Source organism: Borostomias antarcticus (genome assembly GCF_949987555.1).
Source record: "Borostomias antarcticus genome assembly, chromosome: 7".
NCBI classification, from domain to species: Eukaryota; Metazoa; Chordata; class Actinopteri; order Stomiiformes; family Stomiidae; genus Borostomias; species Borostomias antarcticus.
Genome location: NC_140240.1, coordinates 23,613,527 through 23,631,026, shown reverse-complemented (window position 1 = coordinate 23,631,026; position 17,500 = coordinate 23,613,527). Strand labels below are relative to the sequence as shown.

At 50.2% G+C, this 17,500-nt stretch overlaps 1 protein-coding gene across 2 annotated transcripts in view; it reads left to right on the top strand.

Moving 5' to 3' along the window:
- Positions 1 to 17,500, top strand: part of LOC311311119 (protein kinase C alpha type-like) — a gene marked incomplete at its 5' end in the record, with an annotated part of 138,586 nt that overhangs the window by 63,304 nt on the left and 57,782 nt on the right. The gene's annotated exons all lie outside the window — the stretch shown is intronic.

The window sequence follows — 17,500 nt, the reverse complement described above, 5'->3', positions numbered from 1 at the left end:
TTATACAGTACATGAATGATAAATACAGAAACATCCTGCATCATTAAAGCAACAACCAGGACATTTTGACTGGTTATGAAACAGTCTCATTTTAATACTGATGCTTCTACATTACATTAGCAAAAGCGGCCATCCGCGAGAAGATTGGCTGTTTCTATGTAGTTATTCTATAGACATCTGCTCTGCTGGTCGGGTCGACCAGAAAGGACGAAGCGATTTATTTACCTCGTCGCTAGTCCTCCTGATCTTTACGACAGGAAGCAGTGGTGCTCATGGGAAATGCAAAACTCTTCATAGCTGCATAAAATGGATGCTGCTAAAACGGATGAGACTGATAAAACTGATCAATATTATTTAAAAACCAGACCTGGTTCCCAATTTTATATATTTTTTAAACTGCCCAAGGAGGCCAAGGCATCCACTTTGATTTGAAACATATTCCAAGCTCTATGAGATGTTTTGATTGGTGAAATGAATTACAGGGTAGACAAGGTACAGTAGAGCATAAACAAGAGGGATAACAGGGTATATATACAGTACAACCATATGAACAGTAACAGTCCGCTACAGGATAGACAGTAACACATTCAGTATGTATAAATATAAATAAATATACAGGTATATGAGACAAGTTCCAGAACATCTGGACTATTCTGCTCTAGGGTGGAAGATTTTTACCAAAATCCAAAATTCAGGACGTAGACAGACCGACCCGCTAGGGCTGCTCGATTATGGCAAAAATCATAATCACAATTATTTTGATTGCTATTGAGATCACGATTATTTAACACGATTATTCATTGATTTTTTTTTTTAATCAAAAGTTTTTACATTTTCTTAACATATCAAATTATACATTGACTTTGATAACAATTAATTTATTAAATGTTGACAGTGGCTTTTCTTTGGATTAGAGTGGCTGTTCTTTGGATTAGATACATTTCTCCCATGGGAGACAAATAGTGAACCTTGACCTTGAGGTCAAGCACAGTATAGCTCTGCAGTGTAGGGTGCACTTGATTTGTGCAAAATCGTTTTATGGCGATTATTTTGTTTAAATAGCCAAATCTTAATCTAGATTAAAATCCGATTAATCGAGCAGCCCTACGACCCGCCCCCGCCCCAAGCACTTTGATTGGTTCAAGGCCCTATATGTATGCTATGCAGTAAAAAGTGAACTTCTGAGAAAAAGAATAAAGTCCGAATTGAAATAGCTGCTATTAAGTGGTGACAGTAGGGTCTTTTGCTCTGACGCAGAGAAGGAGAAGGCCTTTCTTTCTCTGCTTCCTTGGCACATTCACTGATTGAGCTTTTCAAAGCCCCTTTGTGTTTGTATCATATCTGTATCCAATAACCTGGAACTTGATAATCACATCTTTGTTAGTGACTACACGCAGCGCATCACATTGCCAGCTGGGCTTAGGGCCAATATTCAATCCACAGGTGTTAATAGCATTGCACTGTATTGTTGGCAGAAACCTTGCACTGAAATGATTTTTTTTCCTAAGATGTTGACTGGCATATTGGCATTAACACACACACACACACGCACGCAGGGGCGCAGGCATGCACGCACACACGCACGCGCGCACACACACACCCATGCACACACATACACACACAGACATGCACATACATACACATACATACACGCACACACGCACACACACACAGACACACACACGCGCGCACCATCCTCCTTCCTATCCCCATGGCTTGTCTATTAGGCCGGACCCTCTCTCTCTCTCTCTCTCTCTCTCTCTCTCTGTCTGTCTCTCTCTCTCTCTCTCTCTGTCTCTCTCTGTCTCTCTGTCTCTCTCTCTCCACCACGCAGGCGTTTTTCTCTGTGAAAAGGTTTCCGTCCAAAACGCCTCCTGTTTCCTCGCTCCTTAATCATGCTCCAGCCACCAAGCTCACCGCTTCCTCTCTGAGAAAACTGAACTTTATGAAACGGAGCCGTGAAGCAGAGCCACGGGGAACAACAACTTAATCATCCCACTGCCATGCGGGCCGTGTCACCCATTATTAATTCACTTAACTTGGAAAAAATTGGGTAGCCATTAGTTACATTTTTAGAAGGCCGTCTGGCGCTGGCTCTGAATAATTGAAACACCTGTATAATTATGGTCCCAAAAGTCCGTTTTTTCAGTTTTCGTTTTGACCGCTCCGCGTCGCACCGTGTTCCCCCGGCCAGTAGCAGCGAGAGCCAGGGACTCGCTCCATTCATCCATTTTGCTGCTTTCTTGGACGTGAGCGCGTGTGTTGAGGGAGGCTGTGGCTCAGGAGGTAGAGCGGGCCGTCCAATCATCGTAGGGTCGGCGGTCCGAATCTATATAGGTACTAACGTTAGTTATCGATAGCATGCTGGGAAGGAGTGATTTAGCTAGCTAGCTACCTAGCTAATTTGCGGGTATTAGGCCCAAAATACTTTAATCATAGCTAGTTATGCTCGTAGCATCAGCATTTGGCCAAACCCAGCTGCACTGATTATGCACCACGGTATTTTTGACATTTGTCAAAGAATCGGTACCCTGATGTCACTGTACAGTACATAATGACGACATGCATCATAGAGGTGAAGGACTGCGCTCTCCAAGTGTCCTTCTAGTTCAGAGTGAGATTCATGCCTTTCTCCTCCTAGCTCCAACTTTCCTTTGTGTGTGTGCGCGCCCACGCGCGTGTGCATAGCGAACCAGGAAGTGGATCACGGTACCCTCGGGGTTGAGTGGGTGGCGCGCCCTCCCACCCCGGTAGTAGAGGCCAGGGGGTCCTCATTTAGGATCAGTTCATAGGAGCAGCCTCGGCATGGCAGGTGTCATCAACACCCCTGTGTGTGTGTCACTCTCTCTCTCTCCCTCTCTCTCTCTCTCTCTCCCTCTCCCTCTCCCTCTCCCTCTCTCTCTCCCTCTCCCTCTCCCTCTCCCTCTCCCTCTCCCTCTCTCTCTGTCTCTCTCTCCCTCTCTCTCTGTCTCTCTCTCTCTCTCTCTCTCTCTCTCTCTATGGCACCCCACATGTAAGCCAGGAGCACTTAACTTCACCACAGAGTTCTCATTCACACCGCTGCATTGTGCGCTGTCGAGCAGGAGGTGGTCTGCTGTCGTCGTGCTGCACCGCTTCACAGGACGGTCTTTGTAGTACTGCTGTAGGTCCCGCCTAGCGAGAGAGTGAGTGTGTCTGTGTGTGTGTGTCTGTGTGTGTGTGTTCCACCCCAGAATAGAATCCTCTTTCATAATGCACAATGCCTCACTCGCCCCCGTAGTAGACAAATAATGACTGTTATTATCAAGATGGCCGTGTCTCCGCAGGTACCTCATACTAGCCTCTGATATTCCAGTGTAGTAGTTGCGCAGTGGAGGAATTCTCTGTAAGGCCTAAAATTGTCTGCTCTGTAGTGGTAGAAAAGTCCAGGTGGGGGGGGGGGGGGGGGGTTGGGGGAGGGGGGGGGTTGGAGAAGGAGGAGGATGGTGATTCGTGCAAAAAATAGCTAGCCGGCTATAGCTAGCTCGTCACTAGCTAGCTCAGCACCCCTTCCCCCCTCCCTCCACATACCTGCTGCTATCCTAGCGTAGCACTAATGCTACGTGGCTAGTCGAGGAGATGGAGGGGGTTAGCTGTCACGGAGAGGTTAGCAGGCTAGCCTGTAGTGACTCACCTCCAGTTAGCCGCTAAGCCGCCATGGCCCCAATTGACGACAGAAAGGTCAACCGAGCTAAACGGCTGTTAGAATCTGAACGAGGCCTTGGGAGTGGGAGTGCGTATTATTAGCCCAGGCAGGGCCGGCCGCTGCTATAAGCAATATAAGCGGTCGCTTAGGGCCACAACCACTAGGGGGGGCCACATCACAGGAGGGTAAAAAAAAATATATATATATATATTTTTTTTTACATATTGTTACATTATGTCATGTATCCCCTATCCAAAAACTGCCATTCTTATTTAATATGCAATAAAACGAAAAGATCTCATAACAATGATTTTATAATAAGCCACATGCAGTTGAATGCAATCCACCTGTGGCCCCTCCCCCTCCCTCCTTCCCCAACTTCACTCTATCCAAATCTCCCGTTGAATCTGGCTTATAGGCTACTTTAGCTATACCTCCCCTCGTGGAGAACGATGGTGTGGTCCACAGGGAACTCATCATCACTTTAAAATAAAGCAAGAGCTTTGTTGTTAATTCACTTGTCCATCTCTATGTGTACGTGCATGCGTTTAGTTTGGTGGTTGCGCTGGAAGTGTTTTGGGGGGCCACCAAAAAAAATCTTGCCACCAGAATCCTAGGGCCGGCCCTGAGCTCAGGGGTAGCATAGTGGAGCTAGCTTTGAATGGGCATGAATGAGTGATATGCCTGTCTGACTGACTCCCTTGACTTATCTGGATGCACACTGATTGACTATCTCCCCAGATAGACGCTAAGCTGATTAAAGATCAAGCTGGGTTCAGATCCAGAAAATCATGCACAGGCCAAATGCTAATCGGCTATCAGAAGAAGCTGATAACAGGCGTGGTCTTTTGTCAATCTGTCAGCAGCTCACAGTACCATCTACTCAGGCTGCTGATCAAAAAAACTCTTTGACATGACAGCTGATGCCAAACTATGTAACATTATAAGAAGTCGGCTGAGCAAGCGGATGTTCTACATCACACTCAACAATAAGGAAAGCAGATGGTTCCACCAGACTGACGGGCTTCACCAGACTGACGGGCTTCCTCAGGGCAGCGTCTTGGCCCCTCCACTCTTCAATGTGTATAGCCCCTACCAGAGCGATGCATCTACGCAGATGACTTAGCCATGGCAAAGGCAACAGCATAACTGTACTGTCTGGAAAACCACCTGCGCCCCAAACCCTGGCAAAACTCAAGTCTGTCAGCTTTCGTCTCAAGAACAGAGAGGCTAAACGTAGCCTGGGACGGTGTAAGGCTCGGAAACGGCCAGCAGCCGGTCTATCTGGGAGTTGCTTTAGGCCCTCGGTTACAAAGCGCACATCCAAAAGACGAGAGCCACGGTCTCCACCGGGAACAACCTCCTGCATCAAATAACAAACTCAAAAACGGGGGGGGGGCTCAGCCTTGTGCTTCTCCACTGCTCAGTATGCCTGCCCAGCATGTAGCAGCAAATTAGACCCTATCCTCAATGAGACCTTCAGGACAGTAACTGGGTGCATCAGAACGACCCCCGACATCCGCGAAGCAGTTGTCGCAAAGGCCGAGCGCACGGGGCAGGGCTGGTGACAACCGGCGCTCGTTCCATGAGCGCTCCGCGGCCTAGAAACGGCTGAGTTCCGGGAGCAGCTTCCTGCACACCATTGAAGCACTGGAGACCACCCCCAGCTGATGCCAGGATTACTGAATGGCAGAACCAGTGGAACAGCCTTGGCAGCCAGACAACCCAATGGATAAACTTCCGATTCGTGTGTGTGTGTGTGTGTGGCGAACCCCAAACCATGGAGCACATCATGAGCTGTAGCCAAGCCCCACAATGCACCGAGGATGACGCCAACCACTGGAAAGACATGATACAGAAGATGGCCGGACGCGAGGAGGAACTGATTGACCAACCTTTCATATTCAATGTTGGGAGGATGTTACATTGCTGCCCGCTCTTAAACTCGCCTTCAAAAGCGATGATCAGACTGGATGAAGTAGCTAGCTGACACCGACCCCTCGCTCACCTGCTTGTCCCCCGTCTTCTCCCTCTTCTCTCTCTCTCACACTTTTCCCTTGTTCAATCTCCCATTCTCCCAATCCCCCCTTCTCTCCATGTCTATCTCTATCCCCCCCCCCTTTCTCTCTCTCTCTCTACCTCTCTGTTTCACCCCAGTGGGTCCTTGTGTGTATTTGCGCGGCGTAATTGCCCCTGTCAGGAAGTGGCATTATTTTGTTATGGTTTGACTCGGGCGGGCGCAGCAGGGTGTGTGTGTTGGGGGGGGTGGCGCCAAATGTCACCTCCCAGTGCGGGGCGCTGAGAGGGGGAGGAGGGGAGGAGAGGGGCGATAGGAGAGTAGTCCGGGATTAAAGGTGGCGGGGGGTGGGGGCGGAGATCGATACCCATGACCCCCAAAGGTGGGGGGGGGGGGGCGTTCTGTGACCCCAGAGGGGAGTCTTTGTCCCCTACGTACCTTCTCCTTTGCCTCTGCTGTCTGGTCGCTGTGAGAACGGCTAAGCTCTCGAGCGGAGAACCTAGTAGGAGGGTGGAAGGGGGTAGCTGGGGTACAGGAGCCCGCCCGCGCTGCATTCGTTAAAACCGTCCACCAACGGCCGTCTTCATCCCTCCACATGAACGGACGGCGTCCTCTCGCTCCGTCACCTGTGAGTCCATCCGTCTTTGTCTAGCGAGCCGTTGTGTAGCTCACCGCCAGGTGGTGTTGTATTAGTGTCACCCAGGCCTAATAACACTTCCTGTACAAGTGACGGGGATAATGGAACTCTCCAAATGGGTGAAGTGTTTTTGTTTTGTTTTGCCTCCCTCTGAATTAGGGGTAGGATCTGTATATTTAGCCTATACCACGCCCCCCTCCCTTTTGTTCTGTGAAGCCCATTGTGTCACCTTTGCAAATGAAATTCTGCATATAAATAAAGTTTGATTTGATTTGACTCTAAGAGCCACTGCAGCAGATCAAGCCCTCGTGTTCAGAGGCTGTAGAGCGAATAGTACATTGATTTCTGCTGTAACAGCGGACGGCGTGTTCCGCTGACTTTTGTCTAATTGGTCGCCGATTCTTCCAGAAAATTGCCCCTGTCTGTGCGCGTGTGTGTGTGTGTGTTTGCAGGACTGCCTGTGTGTTTTTGTGTTGTAGTGGCAGAGGTACAGGCAGACAGAGAGACGGCCAGGCATGGAGCCTGCATGGGAGTGTGTGTGTACAGTATAATCAAAGCCCTAGGAGCTATCTTTAGCCCCCCCACCCTCCCTCTCCCTCTCCCTCTCCCTCTCTCTCTCTCTCCCTCTCCCTCTCCCTCTCCCTCTCTCTCTCTCTCCCTCTCCCTCTCCCTCTCCCTCTCCCTCTCCCTCTCTCTCTGTCTCTCTCTCCCTCTCTCTCTGTCTCTCTCTCTCTCTCTCTCTCTCTCTCTCTCTCTCTCTCTATGGCACCCCACATGTAAGCCAGGAGCACTTAACTTCACCACAGAGTTCTCATTCACACCGCTGCATTGTGCGCTGTCGAGCAGGAGGTGGTCTGCTGTCGTCGTGCTGCACCGCTTCACAGGACGGTCTTTGTAGTACTGCTGTAGGTCCCGCCTAGCGAGAGAGTGAGTGTGTCTGTGTGAGTGTGTCTGTGTGTGTGTGTCTGTGTGTGTGTGTTCCACCCCAGAATAGAATCCTCTTTCATAATGCACAATGCCTCACTCGCCCCCGTAGTAGACAAATAATGACTGTTATTATCAAGATGGCCGTGTCTCCGCAGGTACCTCATACTAGCCTCTGATATTCCAGTGTAGTAGTTGCGCAGTGGAGGAATTCTCTGTAAGGCCTAAAATTGTCTGCTCTGTAGTGGTAGAAAAGTCCAGGTGGGGGGGGGGGGGGGGGGGTTGGGGGAGGGGGGGGGTTGGAGAAGGAGGAGGATGGTGATTCGTGCAAAAAATAGCTAGCCGGCTATAGCTAGCTCGTCACTAGCTAGCTCAGCACCCCTTCCCCCCTCCCTCCACATACCTGCTGCTATCCTAGCGTAGCACTAATGCTACGTGGCTAGTCGAGGAGATGGAGGGGGTTAGCTGTCGCGGAGAGGTTAGCAGGCTAGCCTGTAGTGACTCACCTCCAGTTAGCCGCTAAGCCGCCATGGCCCCAATTGACGACAGAAAGGTCAACCGAGCTAAACGGCTGTTAGAATCTGAACGAGGCCTTGGGAGTGGGAGTGCGTATTATTAGCCCAGGCAGGGCCGGCCGCTGCTATAAGCAATATAAGCGGTCGCTTAGGGCCACAACCACTAGGGGGGGCCACATCACAGGAGGGTAAAAAAAAAAATATATATATATATTTCTTTCTTTTTCTTTTTTTTTTTACATAATTGTTACATTATGTCATGTATCCCCTATCCAAAAACTGCCATTCTTATTTAATATGCAATAAAACGAAAAGATCTCATAACAATGATTTTATAATAAGCCACATGCAGTTGAACGCAATCCACCTGTGGCCCCTCCCCCTCCCTCCTTCCCCAACTTCACTCTATCCAAATCTCCCGTTGAATCTGGCTTATAGGCTACTTTAGCTATACCTCCCCTCGTGGAGAACGATGGTGTGGTCCACAGGGAACTCATCATCACTTTAAAATAAAGCAAGAGCTTTGTTGTTAATTCACTTGTCCATCTCTATGTGTACGTGCATGCGTTTAGTTTGGTGGTTGCGCTGGAAGTGTTTTGGGGGGCCACCAAAAAAAATCTTGCCACCAGAATCCTAGGGCCGGCCCTGAGCTCAGGGGTAGCATAGTGGAGCTAGCTTTGAATGGGCATGAATGAGTGATATGCCTGTCTGACTGACTCCCTTGACTTATCTGGATGCACACTGATTGACTATCTCCCCAGATAGACGCTAAGCTGATTAAAGATCAAGCTGGGTTCAGATCCAGGAAATCATGCACAGGCCAAATGCTAATCGGCTATCAGAAGAAGCTGATAACAGGCGTGGTCTTTTGTCAATCTGTCAGCAGCTCACAGTACCATCTACTCAGGCTGCTGATCAAAAAAACTCTTTGACATGACAGCTGATGCCAAACTATGTAACATTATAAGAAGTCGGCTGAGCAAGCGGATGTTCTACATCACACTCAACAATAAGGAAAGCAGATGGTTCCACCAGACTGACGGGCTTCACCAGACTGACGGGCTTCCTCAGGGCAGCGTCTTGGCCCCTCCACTCTTCAATGTGTATAGCCCCTACCAGAGCGATGCATCTACGCAGATGACTTAGCCATGGCAAAGGCAACAGCATAACTGTACTGTCTGGAAAACCACCTGCGCCCCAAACCCTGGCAAAACTCAAGTCTGTCAGCTTTCGTCTCAAGAACAGAGAGGCTAAACGTAGCCTGGGACGGTGTAAGGCTCGGAAACGGCCAGCAGCCGGTCTATCTGGGAGTTGCTTTAGGCCCTCGGTTACAAAGCGCACATCCAAAAGACGAGAGCTACGGTCTCCACCGGGAACAACCTCCTGCATCAAATAACAAACTCAAAAACGGGGGGGGGGCTCAGCCTTGTGCTTCTCCACTGCTCAGTATGCCTGCCCAGCATGGAGCAGCAAATTAGACCCTATCCTCAATGAGACCTTCAGGACAGTAACTGGGTGCATCAGAACGACCCCCGACATCCGCGAAGCAGTCGTCGCAAAGGCCGAGCGCACGGGGCAGGGCTGGTGACAACCGGCGCTCGTTCCATGGCCGCTCCGCGGCCTAGAAACGGCTGAGTTCCAGGAGCAGCTTCCTGCACACCATTGAAGCACTGGAGACCACCCCCAGCTGATGCCAGGATTACTGAATGGCAGAACCAGTGGAACAGCCTTGGCAGCCAGACAACCCAATGGATAAACTTCCGATTCGTGTGTGTGTGTGTGTGTGGCGAACCCCAAACCATGGAGCACATCATGAGCTGTAGCCAAGCCCCACAATGCACCGAGGATGACGCCAACCACTGGAAAGACATGATACAGAAGATGGCCGGACGCGAGGAGGAACTGATTGACCAACCTTTCATATTCAATGTTGGGAGGATGTTACATTGCTGCCCGCTCTTAAACTCGCCTTCAAAAGCGATGATCAGACTGGATGAAGTAGCTAGCTGACACCGACCCCTCGCTCACCTGCTTGTCCCCCGTCTTCTCCCTTTTCTCTCTCTCTCACACTTTTCCCTTGTTCAATCTCCCATTCTCCCAATCCCCCCTTCTCTCCATGTCTATCTCTATCCCCCCCCCCCTTTCTCTCTCTCTCTCTACCTCTCTGTTTCACCCCAGTGGGTCCTTGTGTGTATTTGCGCGGCGTAATTGCCCCTGTCAGGAAGTGGCATTATTTTGTTATGGTTTGACTCGGGCGGGCGCAGCAGGGTGTGTGTGTTGGGGGGGGTGGCGCCAAATGTCACCTCCCAGTGCGGGGCGCTGAGAGGGGGAGGAGGGGAGGAGAGGGGCGATAGGAGAGTAGTCCGGGATTAAAGGTGGCGGGGGGTGGGGGCGGAGATCGATACCCATGACCCCCAAAGGTGGGGGGGGGGGGGCGTTCTGTGACCCCAGAGGGGAGTCTTTGTCCCCTACGTACCTTCTCCTTTGCCTCTGCTGTCTGGTCGCTGTGAGAACGGCTAAGCTCTCGAGCGGAGAACCTAGTAGGAGGGTGGAAGGGGGTAGCTGGGGTACAGGAGCCCGCCCGCGCTGCATTCGTTAAAACCGTCCACCAACGGCCGTCTTCATCCCTCCACATGAACGGACGGCGTCCTCTCGCTCCGTCACCTGTGAGTCCATCCGTCTTTGTCTAGCGAGCCGTTGTGTAGCTCACCGCCAGGTGGTGTTGTATTAGTGTCACCCAGGCCTAATAACACTTCCTGTACAAGTGACGGGGATAATGGAACTCTCCAAATGGGTGAAGTGTTTTTGTTTTGTTTTGCCTCCCTCTGAATTAGGGGTAGGATCTGTATATTTAGCCTATACCACGCCCCCCTCCCTTTTGTTCTGTGAAGCCCATTGTGTCACCTTTGCAAATGAAATTCTGCATATAAATAAAGTTTGATTTGATTTGACTCTAAGAGCCACTGCAGCAGATCAAGCCCTCGTGTTCAGAGGCTGTAGAGCGAATAGTACATTGATTTCTGCTGTAACAGCGGACGGCGTGTTCCGCTGACTTTTGTCTAATTGGTCGCCGATTCTTCCAGAAAATTGCCCCTGTCTGTGCGCGTGTGTGTGTGTGTGTTTGCAGGACTGCCTGTGTGTTTTTGTGTTGTAGTGGCAGAGGTACAGGCAGACAGAGAGACGGCCAGGCATGGAGCCTGCATGGGAGTGTGTGTGTACAGTATAATCAAAGCCCTAGGAGCTATCTTTAGCCCCCCCACCCACATACTGTACACACACACACTCTCCCTCCTCCTTCAGTCTCTGTCCTTCTAGTCTTCTCTTCTCTCCTCCCTCCTCCATCAGTCGCTGTCTTTCTTTCTACTTGCTCTTTCTGGATGGATGGATGGAGGGAGGGAGGGAGGGAGGGAGGGAGGGAGGGAGGGAGGGAGGGATGGATGAAGGGATGGAGGGATGGAGGGAGGGAGGGATGGATGAAGGGATGGACGGACGGACGGACGGACGGACGGATGGGTGGATGGTTGGAGTATAGAGAGATGGATGGAAGAGGAACACACCTTAGATGTTTCTACAGTTTAGTTTTTTTTCTCCAGTAGATTAAATAAACAGTCCAGACATCAACAGGAGACAGCATCTCATGTCCAGGGGCCTTGGCTCGCACCCCTGCCGGCAGTATATTCCCAATATAGATACACTCTGCTCTGCTCTGGAAATCCCCGGGGGGAATTCACACAAAATTGCACTTCTTGTCATCACCTTTCCCTGACCCTTCCGGAATAATCCTTTAATCTCATTCATAGCTACTTTGGTTCATAGTGGATGGGGGAGAAGAGCTTCTCGTTCCGTGGTCAGGCTGTGTGTTGTTTCAGCCCCAGGTGGAAAGGTGTGTGGGAGTGATGGGATTGGGAAGCAGCTCTGGGAGGGCTAGCTGGTGATATCATTAGGCCAGCGGCATCCTCCTGAGGGCTTCCCTAATTGGCTGAGAGGGGTGGGTGTGGTGGTCACTCGGTTCTCTCAGTAGGAGACCTTGTGATTGGCCGGGATTGCAGGGTTGAGGGTGTTGTCATCGCGACCCTAACCCTACCTAGACATGGGAGTCTATACTAGGAAACAGGCATAAGGAGCTGTTAGCGAGCTAACTTTGGTCAATGTTGGAAGTTGGGGTAACTCTCTACTACGAAGCTCCGGTTGCTCATACTCATACACACACATTAACACTCTCTCTCTCTCTCTCTCTTTCTCAATGAGACTCGTATCTCAAAGAGAATGGATATCAAGTAGACCATCCATACTGTAGAATTCCAGCTAAAGTATCCACACCCTGATCTTTCATATACTGCTGAAATATTAATCAATTGTCAAATACCACTGGACTTGAATTAACAGCCACCCCCCTGCAGGTTGGTACAGCTGTGCCCTGGCGTAATTACCGCACAATGCTAATCACGCTAATCATGCTAATCACGCTAACCACGCTAGCCAAGCCTTGTTGGCACAGATTCAGGTCTTCCAAGGCCTTAGTATTCTGGCTGGCGGAGCCAATGACGACGGAGAGCCCCCAACTGTCAGCCGTCGTTAGTACATAGTCCATGAAAGATACTGCGCTCATACTACAAGACACCCAGGAACGCAGGCACACACACACACACACACAGTATGGTATCACATGTAGTGTAAGCGTTGGGAGACCACACACCCGCCCTCGATGACATCATCCCTCCCAGCCGTGGGGATGCCCCGCGGCGGGGCTAATTTGCAGCCGACTCTGACCGCACTCTTGTTTTTCATCCTCCTCCCTCGGCCCCTGCATGCCGTGCGTTTGGTGGTCTGGCGCCCTTCGCTGAGGCTGCCGTCGATCCGCGGGCTCTCGCCGCACGCCGAACTCCTCCGCTCCTCTCCGCCACACAGACATCCAGAGGTGCTCGACGTTTAAGGTGCGCGCGCTCCACATAGCGCTGCTGCTGCCGCCTTGGTGTGCGTTCGGCCTTTTGGCTTGAGCTCAGATCTCGCCGCTCGCTGCGTCGTGGTAAACGGTAAATGGGCCGCACTTATATAGCGCTTTTATCCAAACCTCTCATTCACCCATTCACACACACATTCGCACACCGATGGCAGCAGTTGCCAAGCAAGGTGCTAGCTAGCCTGCTCATTGGGAGCAATTTGGGGTTCAGTGCCTTGCCCAACGACACTTCCACATGTGGACAGAAGGAGCCGGGATTCGAACCGCCGACCCTACGGTCATTGGACGACCCCGCTCTACCTCCTGAGCCACAGCCACCCCATGCACATGCTGTATAGTACATCGTTTCTCCCGGTAGGCTCACATAGTGTACATGTCTGTACATTAACCGTCGTTCATTCTTGCCTCTGTATTTCCCCAATAGAACACTCGACTCCTCTCCAACAAAAATTGAAGTTAGTGGAGAAAAAAAGGGAAAAGCAAATGAGCGCAAATGAGCGCCAGCGTGACCAGAATACTCAGTGGAGAGACTCTTTAAATAGTGGCGGGAATGTCTTTTCCTGAAGAGGTGTCTGGATGATAGAAGCTAGGCCTTTGTTATTCTCCCAACTCTCTTCTCCTTGAGTTGCTTGAGAAATACCTCCAGAAGAAGAAAGGGAGCTTCATGCAGGACTTACCCAGAGGTATGCGAGCCCAGCTCATTCGTTTTATCCTCCCACTGCGGAGAATATAGTTGAAGTCTAAAAGTGGAAAACTTGTGAGAAGTGTTCTTGGATTTTCAGCGGCAGTGTCTGTCCGCCCACCATCCCTTTCTGATTGGATGAACAGTTTCCTGACTACGGCTTGCCTACCTATTGATGTTTTTTTTGCTGCTCCGGTTTTGGCCAATCAGCCAGCAGTCAGACAGGGAAAGTGTGAGTGTACAAAGATAGTCATCATCATTCAATCAAACAATCTTTCTGTCTTATTTCCTTTCAGTTACTGTCCTCTTTCCAAAAGTTAGGGGAAAGCCGACTACTGACCTTTGAGTCATCTCATTTAACTACCGAAATTGCCTTGAAATGTATTCTTTCTGTCATAGAGATTGAAACCACGACCACGGAGGGGAAAGCATTTTTTGCCAGTCATTCACTTGAATTGCATTGAGGTGCCTCCCGGTCTCTTCTGTCTGTCAGCAAAACTAATGAACATGTCTCAACGCTGCTGTCTGGTGGGATGAACAGCTAATAAGGCAAATAAACCATGAGCTTAGTTCTTATAAGCTGCCAAATACAAAAACCAAGCCTTTGAGGAGAAGTGAGGCAACAGCAGGCGAGAAACTACAGGATTCGGACGCTCAGTATGCCTAAGTGTGCAGCGAGCATTCGGTCACTGGTCATTCATATCCAAATGTAATTTTTAGGCTAACTCTATTTTAACCGTAACAATAGTTAGCTTACTAGCTAACTATAAGTTAAGCTAAAGCATTTTGTCAGCATGCAACTTGCGTTGCCTTAGCCCTTGGTCACAGGTGGGGTTTTCAGAGTGTGGCGCTTCTGCAACTGACTAGCGGCATCCACTCTTGTCATCTTAAAAGGCTCCGTTTTTCGTTTCGACAGCTTATAAAAAAACTTACTTGGGGGCGAATTTCCCTGTTGCATCAGCTACACAGCAGCTTTTAGGCATGTTTATTGTGTTTTCTGGGAGACAGGAGAGACACGGAGGCACCGCCATGCGACGCAAAGTCAACAACGGTGACGGTTTCCCCTCCGGTGGGGACGGGGCTTTAAGGCAATGTGTCTCTTGAAGCTCATGCACATTTCGACGGGCCACGTTAGAAGTGAACATGATCTTTGTGAGTGATTTCAGGCACAGCCCCTTAAATCTCAGCTCCGCACTATTAGATATTATATCAACATGACACCAGCTCCATTAGTCACAGGTGTAACGATCAGTTACGACAGTTACTCATTATGGTCATCACTCTCTCTCTCTCTCTCTCTCTCTCTCTCTCTCTCTCTCACACACACACACACACACACACACACACTGCAGTAGTTACTTCCTCGTTGACAGACCGCAACTCAGTGTCAATTGTGAAAACGCCTCAGGGGAAATGCTGTGTCCGTATTGATCCATTAGCCTTTCGCTTTTTTCCCCCTTCTTTCAGGGTTCTTGTTCCAATGAATCTCAATCCTCCTAATTTCCATCCAATCAGCAGAGAAATGCTTGATGATCATATTTCCCCCAACGTGGCCTAATTGTGCTTCCCCGCCCACAAAGCCATTATCATTGACCTCTGACCTCGGCCTCCAGTGGAGGCCCTACATCAGGTCCCGATGGGAGATCGCATGGCCATAGAGATGGACTGCAAATCCCACAGGCTGATCGATGGACGACGTCCAAAACCTGACCAGAGCGTGGCGGTCACACATGTACCTATTGGTAGCTCTTCAAGGTGTTGTGTGTTGTTGCGGTATGTCCAATCCCCATGTACTCCATGAAGTAGTTTGGGTAGACGACACACTTGAACAACTTTTGTGTACACGTTTGTCGGCTCCTGGCTGGTGTTATACTCACCTCAAGCTCAACATACCATATACGATACTCTGAGAACCTATCATACCCTCTCTACTGGCTAGGCTTTGCCTATTACGTCCAGCTGTAAACGCTCTATCCAGTCTGTTGGCTTTCTCTCTCTTCAAAACAGCCTTCTACTTGCCTCATTCTATGTCGAGACATCTGCTACGGAGCATGTCTCTGTCCTTTCCGTGTATTCATGTCCCGGGGTGGAGGGAGAGAGCTTAGCTTTGTTTGGAATCGCTCCCTATTCACTAGTGCACTATATAGGGCGTCAGCCATTTTGTTTGTCCACGGAATGTTCGTTCCCTATATAGTCCACTATTTATTACCCACAATTCACCTTGATTTGCAGGGAACAGCGCATGTACCCTACATTTTCTCTGTTCCCTAGGTAGTTCACTACATGGTGAAACCCATATAGGGAATAGGGAGTGAGGGAACGAGGGAGCGATACCCAACACAGCCCATGTCTCTGTCCCATCGACATATTCATGTTCCAGGGTGGCTGGAGAGAGGAGGAAAAAAACAAACGATAATCCTTCAGCATCAGCTGTGTGTGGGCGGGCATGAGTAACCGCAGCTGGCGGTTTGTTTGTCTCTCTCTCTCTCTCTCTCTCTCTCTCTCTCTCTCTCTCTTTCTCTCTCTCTTTTTCTCTGTCACCTATTCTGGTCCTCTCCCCTTTACCCGACGCAAACTGCTTCCAGGGACAAACAGCGCAGACTGCTACAGTAATTAGGGGGAGCTCGCCATGTGTGTATTTGAGCGTGTGCGTGCGTGTGCGTGCGTGTGAGTGTGTGTGTGTGTGTGCGTGTGTGTGTGTGTGTGTTTGTTTACACCGCAATTAATATACAAACACTATTCTATTCATCCCGGGAGTCTTATTTTAACCGCACACGCGGCGGTGGGAGATGAGAGGGCGGGACCAGAGGCGGGAGGAAGGAAAGCATTGGCTGCCAGTGCCGAGGCCCTTGTCGCTCCCCGGCCCGGAGTGGAGACAGATGGAGAGACAGACGGAGAGACGGAGCCCAAGAGGGTCTCAGGGGGCCGCGGCTCTATCGTTCTCTTGACGCACAACGGCGGCGTTGATGAAGCGTCAGCCCCACCAGCCGGCGCCTCCCCCAGGCTCTCGTCGGCGTCTGTCCCCCGCGGCGAGTGCGTTAGCCCGGATACTTGGAGGACGCGGAGAACCGTTACTGACGGCTTTTCCAGAGACTTTATCTCCCCTGAGCGGACTAGAAATCCATGCTTTTCCGGGAAAAGAACAGAGCTCACTCCAAGAGATTATAAAGAACAGGTGTTCACTTTCAAAACTCATCCACTGCAGAGAACAAGGCAGGTGGGGGTGGGGGGGGTTGGCCTGGGATAGTGCAACTCAATACAAAACCCACTTAAAAAAAAAAGAAGTCTGCTCTGAAAGAGGTTTTGGGTGAGAGTTGAGCAGAGAAACGGCAGAGTATAGCATCGGCAAGCCCCTTGGCGGCCATCACGGTTTCCTCGGTTTCCTGAGCAGTGTGGGATATCACTTTATTGGGGGGGGGGGGGGGGGGTTGAACGCAGGGGTTGTATGAATATATAGACGACCGTGAGTCGCGTCGATTCCAGCCATGCGTTATGAAGGCCATGTGTCACGGCGGTCGGAGCGTGACGTTTTGCGTGACGCGCAGGTACGGTACGGCTGAGGTCGGGATGTGCTCTGAGGTCGGGATGTGCTCTGAGCGGTTTTCCCTCCGTGTACCCTAGCCTGTACGGTGGCCGCTGGTTCTGGGTGCACCGACCCTGTTTATAGCGACGGCATCAGACATCGGGTATGAGGAAAGGGTGAAATCAAATCACACGGTAGTCCTGCTGTAACCACATGTGACGTCCCGGGAATTAGGGCTTAGGGCTTTTGTTTGATCTCTGGTCTTTTGTTGAAACGTTTGTAGACAGTCTCGCGATACCAGACAATCGGAGATCTCGCCTAGCAGTCGTCTGGGGATGTCTATATTCAAGATTGTCGCCGCTAACATACCCATTGCGTGGGATTGGTTCAATGCTAAACAAACCTACGCCCTTAAGACATTGGATTGGTTCAAAGAGAAACAAACCTACGCCCTAAAGACATTGGATTGGTTCAGAGAGAAACAAACCTACGCCCTAAAGACATTGGATTGGTTCAGAGAGAAACAAACCTACGCCCTAAAGACATTGGATTGATTATGAAAGCAAAGCAAAACAAAC